This window comes from Parasteatoda tepidariorum, chromosome 1 (genome assembly GCF_043381705.1).
Source record: "Parasteatoda tepidariorum isolate YZ-2023 chromosome 1, CAS_Ptep_4.0, whole genome shotgun sequence".
In the NCBI taxonomy this organism is placed as follows: Eukaryota; Metazoa; Arthropoda; class Arachnida; order Araneae; family Theridiidae; genus Parasteatoda; species Parasteatoda tepidariorum.
Genome location: NC_092204.1, coordinates 6,683,259 through 6,696,641, shown reverse-complemented (window position 1 = coordinate 6,696,641; position 13,383 = coordinate 6,683,259). Strand labels below are relative to the sequence as shown.

Genomic DNA, 13,383 nt, shown 5'->3' with positions numbered 1-13,383 from the left:
GTGCAAAAACAACAACATGATAACAGCATTTTCGATGCAAAAGTTCCTAAACTATCATTTGACCAGTTATAGTATGCTCAGTTTTAACTATCATTTGTTTCCTAACCGTTTCTTTCTTCCTTACGGAAAAGCACCAAAGAAAAATAAATATTAGATAGGGGAAAAAAAAGAATAAAGAATCCTTCAAATAACCAGAGATTGGGCACAAAAATTAGAGCAATAAAGACAAGAAAGAAAAATGTAATGATTCTTAAGAAGCCAATTTGCAGTAACATAAATTTTAAGCTTATGTACATACATGGTAAAAAAAAAAAATAATAATAAGGAAGAGAGTAACGGAAGAAAACTCCGAGCATCCTCTTGAGCATCCTTCCCTGATTCCCCCCACCCCCATGTAAGAGAATCTTGATGGAGGATCCCTCTTCCAAGGAACAGAGGGGTCCGCGCGTGGCTTTAAACAGTAGTGTGACTAAAGATTCTTTTACCCTTCCCCAAAGTGCCCCTATATTTTTTGCCCCGTGCGCCCCTGACCTTAGAAGAAACATTTTCCTTTTTCGTTTGTCTCCCCTCCCTTCACGATAGGGAACAAAAATAGCTCTTTCCTATCTCCTTCCCTAAAGAAACCGACATTTTTGAGGGAATCTTTACCTAAACAGAAACAGAAAAAAAATACTTGGAAAATATGGTTTATTTGAGAAATCTTACGATTATCAGTAAAATTCTATACAACATTTAATGTAAACAATTTATTTTAGATTATTGACCGAAATTGATCTCGCAATAAATTTAATACAATTGGAAAGATTTAGTGCAAAATTGCACTAGGATACACTTTTTTTAAAATAACATTTTTACAACAGGATGTTCCCTAGTATTGTTTCTTTTTAAGAGCTGTGCAACAAGTTTTTGGAATTTCCCATAGAAAATAACACTTTACTCAGAAACTAATTGTTGCTTACATCGAAATCGTGCATGTTTTTCTTTAAACTGTACAATTTGAAAGCATGGCTTGTAACCCAGTACTTTTCAATTAAATATATTCTGGCAGGCGATTTTCCAATATTCTTACTGAATTCAGTAGTTTTTAAACATAAAGAAGGTTTCACCATTAAAAAGAAGATAAAAATTTACGTGCAAACTCTTTATGATATGAAGGCAATATCGTAAAATAGGCTTATATTAACTGCTAATTCAATACTTTTTAATTTAATTGGGTCAAATATTGCAGGCGAATCGAAAAATCCGATTCTTGTCACCGGCGTTTGCGAAAGAATGATTGGAAATATCTCCGCAAGCATTTTACTAGTTAGGCTTATTACAATCTGTTTGAAAATGCTTGAAGAATGATTCAATCAGCCTGAATTTATTCTAGGTGTGTAGCCGCATGCCTATATTTATGGCTGCAAATATTTGTGCCTAAATATTTATGACTATATTAATGGCAAAATACAAAATTAGACCTAATGGGTCGAAATTGATGAGAAATTTTATAGCTTAGAAACCGTTCGATCGATTGGTCTCAAATTTTATATTTTGCCATTTAAATGTTTTTTCTCCCATGCCCACCTGGATAAAGACCTAGGTCATACAGGCACCTGAAGAGCAGATTTGTTGGTCACTCTGTCAGGGACACCCTATTAGGTGGGCCTACGTTGCTCTCACAGTAAGGACAGATGGTACAGAGAAGGAAAGAACATCTATGCCCTGCCCGGGATTTGAACCCAGAACCTTTTTGATGCAAGGGCAGTTCCCCAACCCCTACACAGGCCTGTCGGCTCCATTTAAAATTGATATTCAAAGCTCAGCCCCGTCCCGCCCCCTAGCGGGGGCATCCGGGGTGAAAATTTATTCATCAACAAAAGGATACAATACAATTTCCAGTTTGAAAACAAAAGAAGATGAGAATTTACAATGATAAACATGAATAATAAAACAAAATAAATGAGTAATAAATAAATATAATAATATTTAATGCTTATCCTAAATTTTAGTTGACATCCTATAATTTTAGTTGACAATGACTTGTATGCCTTAGATTTGAATAGAGACGAATTTGATATAGCATTACATGATTTCTTAAGTATCTTTGAATATTACTAACAACAACAATCTGAAAAAGAATACAGTCGGCTCCATTTAAAATGACATACTTTAAAATGATGTGAAAATTTCTATACCTTACAACTCAAAACATTTTTGTCTTTTTTTAAATAAAATAATAAACAACAGTAAATAGTTTTTAAGGATTTTTTTTTACATGGAATTATCTTTTGATAGACTGATTTTATTCTTCTATGGAAAAAAAAATTCAATTAGCCCAAAATGTATTGAAGTATGGCGAAATGCGCTAAAAGGGAATTAACATTAACCGTTTGAATCCCAGGGGGTATTGAAAAAACACTGTCGAAGAATCCCAAACAGCTCAACCGCGGTTTCTCTAAATGAGTAAGAAAAGACACAAGCAGAGCGCTTGTTTTATTTAATATCGATGAATCCCAATTGGAGCAATAGCGCTTCTTGTATTTGTTGGGTAATGCGTCTTTCTCATCGCTCCGTCACATTTGTTGCAGTTTGCAAAGCGATCTTGCGTAAGTGTTTCTCATTGGTAATAATTGTGTGTTTCAAAATGATTAAGACGAAGCAACGCAGAAAGTAAGTAAAAAGTGAATCTGGATTTACTGCTTGACCTTTTTATAAATTTGGAGTATCCCCGAAAAGGTAGAATGAACCGAAAACGAAAATCCATGAGCACAATCATAATGTGATCATTTTATTGACGACTACATTGTTCCTGCATAAAGACCACGTATTTTGAGTACTCCAGAGGATAGTGATAACAATGAAATAAAATGTTTTATTTCGTAATGTATTATTGCATTATTATTGTATTATTCTACCTATTGTAAAATGTACTGTTTACATTAAAAAGAGCTGTGCGATGCGCATGCTTTAGTAAATCTGAGCACTCGACTCCAATAATAGGTAACGCGCCGTCAGTTGTCCCCAATGTTCGAAATGTACTGGGTTTTTTCGACGTAAAATCTCAACAATTGGGACTCAAACGACTACTTTTCAGTCTGCGGCTATCTCCCCATATTTTCAGGAATAAAAATCCAATCAGATATCGTTGCTTAAAAAATCGTCTGGACTAATTAATAAGCATATTCAAGGCCTGGCCTTCGAACGATTAAAATTGGGAACGTGAAAATCTGATTCTATCGAAAGTTATTCAGGGTGTTTTTTTTTTATTATTTTGTTTTCGAGGAGGGGAGGGGACAAAAATGACGTGGAACAATTTTAGGGAGTGAAGAGACATTCCGACAATCTTATTTTTCAAAAGGGATCCGAACAAAAAGCTCCGCCTTTTTAACTCAGGCATATCTGAGTCGTTTATCACAATGGCTGACTCATCAACAGGGCTCAACGCCAGAACACCTACCATTGGTGCTCCTCGCCATTTCGAATTGAAATTAAACGAACGCCTACACTGAATTTATAATCACTCCTTTCCCTTTTTTTCAACATAAAATGACGTTCATTAAAATAATTTTTAAATCCAACTTTATCAATGCTGAGGAGCTTTGATTTCAAATATTAAATCATAAGGTGTATCATAGGCACTTGCAGGAATCGTCAACACATGGAAACACTGACAGATTCTTGTTTACATAAATCACCGTGTACTAAGATTTATAGTGACCGACCTAACCCCGGAGGAGTTTTCGGATAAGGGTTCGACCCGCCACCACATGTGAACCAAACATTGCAAAATTGCAGCAAAGTAAAATCAAAACTAACAAAGATTGATGCACGTTAGAAAATATTACACTATTGACGACGTTTAAATTTCAAACAATAAATCAAGTATTGTAAACCATGTAGGAAAATAAAAAAATACGAAGTGGATGAATGAGCGCAAAATGTGCCCGTGCAAGAACAGATAGTTCAGCATCAACAATGAGATTTATAAAATTTGAAATCAATCATAATTCCAGAAGGGATTTATAGTTAAAAACCATGTACTATAAAGTTTCGGAGCAAGACAAAGTGTATGGCTATCACAAAAGGGTCACCAATGACCAAAAGTTCTCCACTTATCTACTAAGGAATATCATATACGAATACATTGAGATAATTTATAACAACAATCCATATCGAATACGATGATATCGTGATCATTATCAATAATTCAACGTAGCATATCAAAAAGATAACATGCGAGAGATACAAAAGATAATATGCACCACGATAACTATTGAATATATTATTGCTCTCACATCACAATGATTGTCAGACACGGTTCCAAGTCGATCGCCGACATCACGCATCACTCATATCGATCAAAGAACGGATGGGTGATCTCACCGGTCAGCCTGCGAAGGGACCGAGGGCTTACGGTATAGTTCTCGTTAAACTGTTCTAGATTAAAGTGTCTGATTTCGGGTACAGGTCCTCTTGTCATCAAAGCGGGCAAGCCATATCTTCTGCAGAGGATCAAAATAGTGATTTCTTGTTCACGGATTATCCTTAAGGATGTTTCTCTGACCGCCGCCTGTAGCTCTCGTGCAAGTCGTGATGGCTCAGGGGATAGAGCGTTCACCTTCCAATGAAATGAATAGGGTTCGAATCCAAGCGATGGCAGGTCAAATACGAATTCCGCATTCGGCCTGTACCGACTGCAGTGCTGACGTGAAATATTCTCAGTGGTAGACGAATCGTGGGTTAGAGTCCCCCTGACGTCAGGCTAACCGTGGAGGTTTTGGGTGTTTTCCTCTTCGTGTTACGTAAATGCTGGTTGGTTCCATCAAGAAGTCTTCCACGAAAGTAAATTTCTTCCAATACTTGATCCACGAGTTCACTTATCTTCTGGATTGGGTTCAAAAGTACATGGCTACGTAGTTGAACATCAATAATCGTAAACCTAAAAAATTGTGTCGGGTGTTCAACGACGGCTATAACATAGCTCTAGCGCGACTTAAATAAAGTACTACTATTACCTGATATTATTGTGCGTGTTGATAAATTTTTTGGTGGTTACTAATATATTGATCCAGGAAGAAATAATATAAATTAGTTCAACTGGAAAATTATCTGAATATATTGTTAAATATCAAAAGTTTTGACAATTAATTGCCATATTAAAAGTCAATAATTATTGGTTATAGAAACTGTGTTGGCAACTGTTTCTCCGAATGGACGCGTCGCCTACACGAATACTGGTCGCTATAAAGGACAATAACCGAATTTTCTTATTTGCAACATTTTGCAACACACCAGGTCTACAACATTTTCTACTCAGCCTTTTAGGTTTAATTCAATGTGAATACTTTTAGGCTAATTGGATACTATTGGGATGCTAGGAAAGCTTCGTTTTTCTCAACAGATGACTTAAATATATGTTTTCACTTTTAAACTGCATTATAATTGTACATTTCGACAGTTAAGATGTTAATGGTTGCATGTGAAAAATATTTCATTGATAGTTTTCTCAGTAGTTTTTAGCTGGGTTATCCGATGCGTTGGCAGTACCAAAATTGGTTTGCAAAATTTTGATTAAACTGCTTGAAGATCTATCAAACCAGTTTTAACTGATGAAGACATGCATAAATTGATGAAAACCGGTGAACTCGCGCTATCGCAGAGAGATTAAATTTATCGAATATTATTTATTCTCAAAGTTCGTTACGGAAAGAAATTTGTCGTCTGCGATTTCGTTACGTTAATGAACGACTGTCGAAATCGTTAAGAAAATTATCCGTTTTTAAATCGCATAATCACTGTAAACAACAATGTTCCGATCGCTACTATTTCAAATAAGGTGGTCAAAATCCAATTCAGTGTTTTTGACAGTTTAGTAAAAAGTAGATTTTATTTATTTGTTATTTAAGTATACGTAAGTTGTAAGCTGGAATTTGTATCATCTGTTGCTATGGCGATATCGTGGAATAAATTTTTGTTTATTTAAAATGCAGTCAGAATAAACTTATTTTAGTTAAGTAACAGCTTTTTTAGTAGTGAGCAGCTGAATATTGCACTTACTATTTGAGTTTCCAAACAAATTTAATGCGCGGAAAATCATGCTACTGCAGAGATGTCAACTTGCTTCGGACTGCGGATAAATATTTTCTAGTGGTAGTGCATGATTCTTGGTTCAATAATTCGATTCTTTACTCAAATAATTCAGAGTTTATGTGAAATGAACAGTGAGTTGCTTGACGAAATATCACAAGAAAAGTATTAAATATTTTAAAAAAACTATATATATATATATATATATACTTTTTAACTGCGTTAAAAAAACTATATATATATATATCNATATAAAATATTCATTCAAGTACTATACAGCTTTATTGTTTTTACGGGACTGAAACAGGTTTGCACTTGGTTACGTTTGTGTATCAAATGGTTAAATTTGACGATATATAATATAAATTCGAAGATTGAATAAATTAGATGATATATTATATAAATACAGAATATTTATTTATTAATTTATATTAGTATATCATAATAATTAGACCTAATTATTAGACACACTGTAGTTTTGCAAATAATTACATGTTTCGCACTAGTTTATATGGAATACTTTTGTATTTAAACATGCATGTAATGGGTTTTAATGGGTATTGGTTTTAATGGGCATGTAATGTGTATTACTTCCTATTTGCATTTATTTTTAACGTATTGCATTACAATGTTAACCAATTGATACACGAACGTAAGCAAGTGCAAACCGGTTTCAGCCACGTAAAAGCAATAATGCTATATAGTATCACCTGATAATTAAGATTTCGCATATAATCTTATAGTGCGTCTAATAATTTGGTGAGGGACTGCATATGAGTAGAAAAGTAAATGGAAAAAATCCCATGTGTAACCTTATGTTAGTTATAGTTGTATACTAACTAATTTAACATTTATATCAATCTACATTATAAAGAAAATAAAATTTAGAAAAACCAACTGTGAAAATATTTTTATTAATGCACGCAATTATTTAAACCTAATTTGAAGCCTAATTTTTATAGTTTTTATTTAATTATTCTGTTTCAGTATTTTGTTTTTAATATTTATAAATGCGAATGAAAATTAAAAAGTTTGATATTTTAAAAGCTAAATGATATCAATGAAACATTGTATTTTTTGCTAAAATAAATAAATGACAATTTTGTATAAATTGAATTGAGACTGATTTTTCTTTCTTTCTAATTTCTTAATTTTTATTATATTTTCAAAGAAAATATTATCTAGCTATATATCTAGCTGTTCTAGATATGAATTGATTTAATAATAAAGTGTTACCTTTATTATACAGATAAATTTGAGTAAAAATTTATAATGTAATTTTAATGTAATTAGTAAGTAATAAATGCTAATGTGATTAGTAAGTAATTTTGGGCCGTATAGGAAGGTTTAAACAATTTTCGGAAGTAGCAAACTGCAAGTAGTAAAACTATTGTAGTCGCTGCTTTTTTCGTAGTTTGTAGTTTCAGTGAGAAAAAACAGTAGTTTCTAGCGATTCCTGTCAACTACTGCTCGACTTCTATTTAACGAAGTTTCTAAACCCCGATAATAGGATCGTTATATGGAAAATTTGTTAAATAGAAAATCACCTTTTGATTTAGTTAAACACAAAACAGGTTTTAAATTCATAAACACTGGACATAATTAAAATAGCAAATTGATGCACCTTTATCTTGTAAGCTAGTATCCACTATTTTTTTTTTTATAAATCTTAGCCATAGAAGAAATCTGCACAGAAAGCAAGAATAGAGCAAAACATTATCCAGAGTTACGTTATCATGCTACATACATTTTAAACTAAAGAAAGATAAATTTATGTATAAAACTATAAATTTATTTATTTGTTGTGTAAAATTATAACTGCAAAGTAATTTTAAACATGCATTACCACATGCATTCTTAAATTTAATTATTACTGATAAAATCCATTCATTTAGTATGTTTGCATTTCAAATGAAAAATTCAAAAAGGGAAAGGGATTTTACTGCTTTCTCTAAAAGTTGAGGGGGCTTCAAAAATAAATTCAAGGTCATTTCCTCTATAAAATGTGTTAACAAGCTTGAAATGTTCTGAAATATTTTGGGAAATAGGGAAAGTGGATCTGAAAGAAAAGTTCGGTCAATAGGAAATTCACTTCGCTATTTGGAAATTATTTTACGTAGAAACTTCCAAAAGGTTCTTAGTTTCTAGAAAAAATTCTCCAAATAGAGAAATTCGCAAACTGGAAGTTCGTTAAATAGATGTCCGACTGTACTTTTTTTAACGTTAACATAGTAAAGAAACAAAGCTAGGTTCTGACACAGCTAATTTTCCGAATTTGATGGGTACAAATCTTCACGGGTCTGTTAATGTACGCAATTTAAAATGCCTCTATGACACCGGGAGTTAACAAAAAAAGCATATGTAGAGTCCCGTTTAACTAATATTTAAGTTTGCCATTACGAATAATATATAACTTATCAATTTAGTCACACTTTCACATGCGAACATACACTTGGGGAAACATTGATGTTATTTCAAAAGAAGGGATCATATTTTCGAAGTACTTAATCTCCTAGAAGAAATTAAAGAGAATAAACACGTCACAAAATTGCAAATTTCTTTTTAAATTAAATTAATTTAAATTCGTTGTTAAGAAGGGCATAGAAGTTAAACAAATGAACAGATTCGAAAAAAATAATTTATAATAAACTATTTCATGTAAACATGAATAAATATTTCTAAATAAATTTATGGGTTTTCCGAATCTTCAAAGGGTCTGTCAAAGGAAGCAATTTAAGAAGCCTCTATGGCTGTGAGTTAACAAAAATTGCGTATTTAAAGATACATATAACAAAAAGTTTAGTGAGCCATTACGAATAATATATAATTTATCACTTTTGTCACACTTTCACTTGCATCCCGTGAAACATTGATATGTGAAACATATTTTCGATGCATAATACTTAATTTCTTAGAAGAAATGAAAGAACATTAAACAATTCATGAAAATTGCAAGTATTCGATCATTTCCTAGCATTTCTCAAATTAAATATTTGCAGTCGAGAAGAACATAAAAAGAACAAAAAAATAAATAAATAAATAAATTAAATTAAATGAAAATGAAATAAAAAATTAAATCATTTATTTTTAAAGAATAACAATCCGGTTCATGTGAACATGATTAAATATTATATTTCTAAATAATTCTTCATGTTTAACACAAGCTCAGTTTCTTAATCAGTTCCTTAAAGTAGTGAATACATTTCGAAAGTAGTTTATAGTCACTAAATTTAAAAAATAAAAATAAAATAGTTTTATTTGTAGTTAACTACATTTGAAACAAAGTAGTTGCAGAAAACTGCAAAAATAATATAGTTTTTCCGATCACTGCTTTAAACCCCTTGTCCTTAACCTCACAATCAAAATTCAGTTATGTTTACAAAATGTTTAAAAAGAAAACTTACCTTCAAAATCATTTTGTATGATTCAATGTTCGATTTGTGAAGAATAGGTACCCAGTAAAAATCCTTTTCGTCAAGAAGTGCACTTTTCAGTCAAAAATATGATGTATAATAATTGTGGAGAAAGGAAGTCCCAAAGATTGTGAAGTGTAGTTCTAAAAGGAGGGATCCTTAATGCAGAATTCAGTTTTCTGCACTTTTTCCTGACCCCCCCCCTCCTGATGTGGGTGGGCGGAGGGGCTCTTTTAGGGGATTTCCGTAAGCATCCCTTCCGACAATTTATTTTTCCTCTCTATCTCCCTCGATCCTCTATGCCACGTATTTCAGTCGCAATTGTTTTATTTATTAATTATTTTTTATTTATATTTTTTTTAAATCTGTCTTCTATTCGTGAATCTGTAGTTTGATTTTAAACTAAATTGCCAAAGTCATGACATTTAAAAAAAAACAAAAAATAATAATGACGGGATTTTGTTTATTTAAATGGGATTTTTTTTAGAATTTATTATTATTTTTTACATCTTCTATGCCATGTATTTCAGTCGCAATTGTTTTATTTAATAATTATTGTTTTATTTATTATGTATATTTATTATATTTTTTATTTATATATATTTTTTTAAATCTGTTTTCCATTCGTGGATGTGTAGTTTGACTTCAAACTGAAGTTGCACAGAATCATGATATTTAAAGAAAATAATAATAATTAGCGGATTTTATTTATTTAAATAGGATTTTTTCATTAATTTTTTTTTCTTTACATCCTCTATGTATTTCAGTCGCGATGGTTTTATTTATTAATTATTTTTTAATTCATATATTTTTTTTAAAAACCTGTTTTCTATTAGTGGATCTGTAGTTTGATTTTAAACTAAAGTTGTCCAAAATCATGGCATTTAAAAATAATAATAATAATTAGCGGATTTTATTTATTTAAATAGGTTTTATTTCAAAATTTATTATTATTATTCTTTTACATCTATCAATAAGATTTTCACTAAATGTATTAGCAATACCTTTAATTCAAAAATAATATTAAAGTTCATATATGTAATGTTTCCAACTAATATGGTAAAAATTGCCTAAGGTATCCGATAAGTTTCGAACACTACCTTTTTAAATATCAGTATAAAATTTTAAAATACTAGTTTATTTATTTTATAATGTGTAAAAATTTATAAAACTAGTAATAAAAATTATTTTTATTTCATTTTTGTTTTTTAAACGGCGATTTTCAGCTAAAAATAATAAGGCATATTTCAAGCATATAGACTAAATACTGAAAAAAAATTGTCTCCCAAAACAAAAAAAAACCTTTGAGGATTTAATTTATAAATCTATCAATTATGTTTTGAACTATTGTCTTAAAAGCAAATGCATATACTACTACTAAGTTAGAGATAAATGTAGTTAAAAATGCAATTTTTTAAAAAATCCCGCACTTTGCGAAAAAACGTGCATAAAAAATGAAATTCTACTTTTTTCTCTTAGACTATCGTTCAAAACATATGGGCCATGATCATTAACTCTCATAAAAAAATTGTAGACAATTATTTTAAATACAATTTGAGATATCTTGTTTAAGGTGGCGTAAAATGTGAAAAACTGATTTTGAGATAAACGCGTTTAAGACTTTTTTTCTTGTATGAACTCGTGCAGGATGACGTTCTTAAGCACATCATCATCATCATAGATGGCCAGACTGCCCAATGTGGGCCAATGCCTTTCTCTGAAGATTTCTCCATAACGAGTTCCAATTTGTCTTCCCTGTTTTCTTGTGCCAGTGGGTCTAAAAAGCACTATCTTTTTTATTGTATTGTCATCACTCATTCGAACCACGTGACCCATCCAATTCATTCTATTTAAGTTTATGTATTTAATAATATCGGGTGGTTCATGAATCTTGTACAGTTACAAGTTAAATCTCCTTTTCCAGTTAGTTCCAGCAGCCCAATTTTTAATTTAACCAGCTCCTTACTGGCCACGGAGTGTTTGGAACTTATCATCAAAAATATTTTAAGAAAATCAGCTTCTTGCAATTACTGTGGAGTGAGACGGAACATTAAACATCTCATTCAGCACTGTCCGAGATTCCGGGCACTTCATGGAACCCACATGAATAACTACGAAGAGGAACGCCAATTCCTTTCTATATTGGCCTGCAGGAAAATTGTGATTCAAATCATAAAACAAACCCTCGAGATCATTTTAGCCCCAGATCAACTGACCTCAGTCATGAACCAACAATAGAACATGTCATCTTGATTTTATACTGATCAACTTTTAGCCTCTCCTACATTTTCAACTTTTATCTACTTGTGATTTTAGACTTCATCGACTTTTACTTTTAGACATTTACACTTAAGAGTTTTACTTCTCATTGATTTTTAGTTTAGTAATCTTAATTTTATCTTTAATTTCTTTATTATTTATCATCATTTTAATTTTTGGCATTTACACCGGCGCTTTTTGCTTCCATTGATTTTAAAACATGTTTTTAATTACCTTAAATTTTAGTTACTCACTTTTAGCTGATCACCACCACTGTCATTTGGAAACAATTTACTGTACTTTTAGTTTTTAGCTTAAGCTTTGAATGTAATAATTTAACTTTTTATCTCCGTATACCCCTCTGGAGTGGGTCGGAGCTCTACCTATCCTTTTCCAGTTATTATTTTCTTTTACTACAGGAATTATACTCCGCAAAAATTTTCCCCTCAAATATTGCGATACAATTTTCCTCCAGATTTCTCTTTTGGCAAAAAGTAGTTTCGAACGTTTTGACAAAACAAAATGCTCATAAACTATTGGTATTCAAATAACAGCAATGGTAGGTAAACAATTTGCTTCGGGGACATACATAAGTATTTCACTACACGCGGATTGACACAAATAACATTAAGTTTGAAGCAGGATGTGCTTTGCCGAGAATGGAATTTTGTTCGACTTTTCGAATTCATCAAAAGACCTTCATCTGAGATGAAGGTTTATAGAGAATGCCTTTGTTAACGATTTGACATTCACTCGTGGGTGCGCGCACGTCTTATTACACCCCCCAGATGTTCCTTTCGGCAAAAATTGTTTTGCACCAAAAGAAAAAAAAAAGGTAAGGTGCCTTTTTTCACAAACGACCTGGGAGGGATCAGAAAACCCCCTAAAGCGAGGGTGGCAAACCGTTTCCCTTCCTATTTTTCTCCTTCCATGTGTTCATGGATGCATGAGCAGGCACTACTGTAGTCATTTCCGGAGATGAGCTGTTTCAGTAAATGTCAGTCTTTTCAATAACAATTTACCGTTTGTCGATTCAGAATAAACTTAACCTAAATTTTTGCTTCCAGTACGTCTTTCTCCGTCTTATTTTTTTTTAAATATATTCCTGTCATGAGGTTGCATGTAAAATAATAGATATACTTCGTATGTGCCTTAGATAATGACATTGAAGCATTTCAAGTTTTAGTACCTACACATTTCTTACAGCAAAAAAAAAGTATAAAGTTTAAAATGTAGAGAAAGCATGGAAAAAATTACAGAACAATGAAAAAGGAGAGAAAAAAAATTAATAATAAAAATTCGGAAAAATATTAATAAAGATCCGGAAAAAAAAGTTATAATCTTCTCATCAGCTCACACGATTATGTCTGCAAAAAGGAGTGTTGTCTAATATTGTATCAACATAGCCCAAGCATAATATATCAATACAATAGTGTGAGAAGCAATTAAAAAAAATTTTTGAACCAAATAGAACACATTAAGTATATAGCCCATTAAGTAATAAATATCACGTAAAAACAGAAAATAAAATGTAAAGAAAAAATAAAAACGTAAAACGAAATCTTTAAAGCGAGTAGCGAATTCAAATAAACTTACTTGAACGTTTTTAATGTATGTTCAAGGGATATATATATATATATAT

The 13,383-nt window shown here is 31.5% G+C and overlaps 2 protein-coding genes across 3 annotated transcripts in view; one reads left to right on the top strand and one right to left on the bottom strand.

Moving 5' to 3' along the window:
• Window positions 1-13,383, top strand: part of LOC107449779 (PCNA-interacting partner) — a 299,013-nt gene that overhangs the window by 117,196 nt on the left and 168,434 nt on the right. The window lies entirely within an intron of this gene.
• Window positions 1-13,383, bottom strand: part of LOC107453020 (protein lin-28 homolog) — a 209,539-nt gene that overhangs the window by 133,061 nt on the left and 63,095 nt on the right. The gene's annotated exons all lie outside the window — the stretch shown is intronic.